General features: G+C 63.5%; 1 non-coding gene across 1 annotated transcript; it reads right to left on the reverse strand.

The window, feature by feature from the left end:
- Positions 1–2,367: 2,367 nt before the first annotated feature.
- LOC131872522 (5S ribosomal RNA) lies at positions 2,368–2,486 on the reverse strand. Its single transcript, XR_009370662.1, has one exon. It is a non-coding gene; the product is annotated as a 5S ribosomal RNA (ribosomal RNA).
- Positions 2,487–3,270: the final 784 nt, after the last annotated feature.

A 3,270-nucleotide genomic window follows, 5' to 3' on the forward strand; every position in this document is an offset into this window, starting at 1 on the left:
TGTTGGGTGCGCTCCCACCCTGGCGCGCGCGAAGTTGGAAGTTGGGTTAATTGCCCGGGCGCGCACCTTCGCCAGGGTGGGCACCTTGGTGCGCACACCTTGGCTGGGCTGCGCACCAGGGCGGGCTCAAGATGGCACCAGCATTCCCTTTTTCTCACTATCTTTCAAAACGGAAATTTTAAAATCTCGTTTTTTTTTTGCCTTTTATGGAAATTAGTGAAGGCATCGCATCAAAGGTGCGCACCTCGCTGCCCACCTTGGTGTGCTCCGAGGTGCCCACCACGGTGCGCAACGCCGGTGCGAACCCGGGAGCGCCCCGATGTGTGCTCCAAGGTGCGGCGTGCACGAAGTCGGACCCCGGTTTGCCCCGGGTGCGCACCTCGCGTGCACCTTGGTGCGCACACCTTGGCTGGGTTGCGCGGCCTGGTGGGCACCATGGTGCGCACCAAGGAGCGCTCCGAAGTGTGCTCCAAGGTGCGGCGTGCACGAAGTCGGAGCCCGGTTTGCCCCGGGTACGCACCTTCGCCGGGGTGGGCACCTCGGCTGGGTTGCGCGCCCTGGTGCGCACCAAGGAGCGCTCCGAAGTGTGCTCCAAGGTGCGGCGTGCACGAAGTCGGAGCCCGGTTTGCCCCGGGTGCGCACCTCGCGTGCACCTTCGGCGGGGTTGCGCGCCCTGGTGGGCACCATGGTGCGCACCAAGGAGCGCTCCGAAGTGTGCTCCAAGGTGCGGCGTGCACGAAGTCGGAGCCCGGTTTGCCCCGGGTGCGCACCTCGCGTGCACCTTCGGCGGGGTTGCGCGCCCTGGTGGGCACCATGGTGCGCACCAAGGAGCGCTCCGAAGTGTGCTCCAAGGTGCGGCGTGCACGAAGTCGGAGCCCGGTTTGCCCCGGGTGCGCACCTCGCGTGCACCTTCGCCGCGGTGGGCACCATGGCGTGCACGAAGTCGGAGCCCGGTTTGCCCCGGGTGCGCACCTCGCGTGCACCTTCGCCGGGGTGGGCACCTCGGCTGGGTTGCGCGCCCTGGTGCGCACCAAGGAGCGCTCCGAAGTGTGCTCCAAGGTGCGGCGTGCACGAAGTCGGAGCCCGGTTTGCCCCGGGTGCGCACCTCGCGTGCACCTTCGCCAGGGTGGGCACCTCGGTGCGCACACCTTCTCAATGTTTTCTTGCCTTTTCTGGAAATTGGTGAAGGCAGCGCATCAAAGGTGCGCACCTCGGTGTGCTCCGAGGTGCGAACCCGAGAGCGCTCCGAGGTGCCCACGAAGTCGAAAGTCGGGTTAATTGCATTGTTTTCCCCGGGTGCGCTCCGAGGTGCGCAACATCGGCGCGCACCAAGGAGGGCTCCGAAGTGTGCTCCAAGGTGCGCACGATGGCGTGCACCTCTGGTGCGCACGATTCGGAGCTCGGTTTGACCGGGGTGCGCACACCTTGGCTGGGTTGCGCACCTTTTGTGCGCTCCAAGGTGCGCACGAAGTCGGAGCTCGGTTTGCCCCGGGTGCGCACCTTCGCCAGGGTGCGCACCTTGATGCGCACGCCTTGGCTGGGCTGCGCACCTTGGTGGGCGCCATGGTGCGCACCTTTCGTGCGCTCCAAGGTGCGCACGAAGTCGGAGCTCGGTTTGCCCCGGGTGCGCACCTTGGTGGGCGCCATGGTGCACTCCGAGGTGCCCAAGATTGGTGCGCACCAAGGAGCGCTCCGAAGTGCGCTCCAAGGTGCGCGCGAAGTCGAAAGTTGGGTTAATTGTCCGGTTTGCCTCGGGTGCGCACCTTGCGTGCACCTTCGCCAGGGTGGGCGCCTTGGTGCGCACACCTTGGCTGGGCTGCGCACACCTTGGCACCCGCGTTTCCTTCATTTTAAATTTTTTTTTTTTACAATCTCTCAAGTGGGAAATTCTATAATCTCAACTTTTTTTGCCTTTTCAGGAAACTTTTGAATGGAGCGCATCATTGGTGCGCTCCGAAGTGTGCTCCAAAGCTCTCTCCAGCTGCGTGCACCTGCCCCGGCCGCGCACCCGGCCCCGCCCAGCTTCGCTCACCTGTCCCGGGCGTCTGGTGCGGAACCTTAGAGTAAGAAACATCACCGTGCACCTTGGCCAACGTGCGCGACTCGACCGAGCGCGCACTGGCCGAGGTGCACACCGATTTCACCTGGGTGCGCGCGCAGCACCTCGGGCGCACCGGGGTGCGCGCACAACGCCCGGGTTGCACCGTGGCCTGTGTGCTCGGGGCGCCTCGGGTGCGCGCTCGGTGTCGCCCCCGCGCGCGCGGTAGTGCGGGCAGCGCACCCCGGCCCGGCCCGGCCCCGACGAGAACGCAAACGGGCAAAAGGTTTATTCAAATAGCATTGCGATGCCCGGCGAAAAACTAAAAAAGGGTGCAACACCGGGACTTCCCGGGAGGTCACCCATCCCAGTACTACTCCGGCCCAAGCGCGCTTAACTGCGGAGTTCTGATGGGATCCGGTGCACTAACGCTGGTATGATCGCACCCGTTATGAGCTTGTCGCAGTGTGTACTTAGCAAACCGCGACCCACGTGCGAATCCACCCCGGCCACCCACCCCCGTCGAGGTGCACACCCTCCCTCGCGAAGTGCGCCCCGTTCGCCAAGTGTGAGCCCTGCCCGGGTGCGCGCACCTTGCTAGGGCGTCGGGTGTGCACCCGGCCCGGCCTACGTGCGTGCACCTGTAGGGGGCGTCGTGTGCGTGCAGTGTCCCGTCTGCAACGCGGTGCCCACACACCACCTCGGGCGCAACGACCTGCGCTCACATGTGGGCCGAGTGCACCTTGGTGCATGTTCGGGGCGCCTCGGGTGCACGCTCGATCTTGCCCCGGTGCACCAAGGCGCTCGGTTTGCCCCGGGTGCGCACTTGGTGCAAGGTGGGCACCCAAAATAGGGATCAAGCACCAAAACACAAGTTTCGGGATGCAAAATGGGACCCAAGGACCACAAATGCGTTCCAAGACCCATGATGGGTCCACGAGAACAAAAATGTGTTCCGAGACTTAATAAACAAATATTGGGTTTTAGGAGAAGAAACATGCTCTGATGCCCAAAACGAGAATCGACCCCGAAAAGGCCACAGGCCAAAAGTGGGATGCGAGACAAAAAAAAATGGGACCCGAGGACCAAAATTGGGTTCCCAGGTCGAAGACAGGGCAACCGGACAAGAAACGACCTCTAAGGCTCGAAATGAGTCCCGACGACTAAAACTTGACAAGAAGCACCCATCAGGCACCCAACTCGACACCCATGGGATGCCGACCCACCCGGGC

This window comes from Cryptomeria japonica, unplaced genomic scaffold (genome assembly GCF_030272615.1).
Source record: "Cryptomeria japonica unplaced genomic scaffold, Sugi_1.0 HiC_scaffold_640, whole genome shotgun sequence".
Lineage (NCBI taxonomy): Eukaryota > Viridiplantae > Streptophyta > Pinopsida > Cupressales > Cupressaceae > Cryptomeria > Cryptomeria japonica.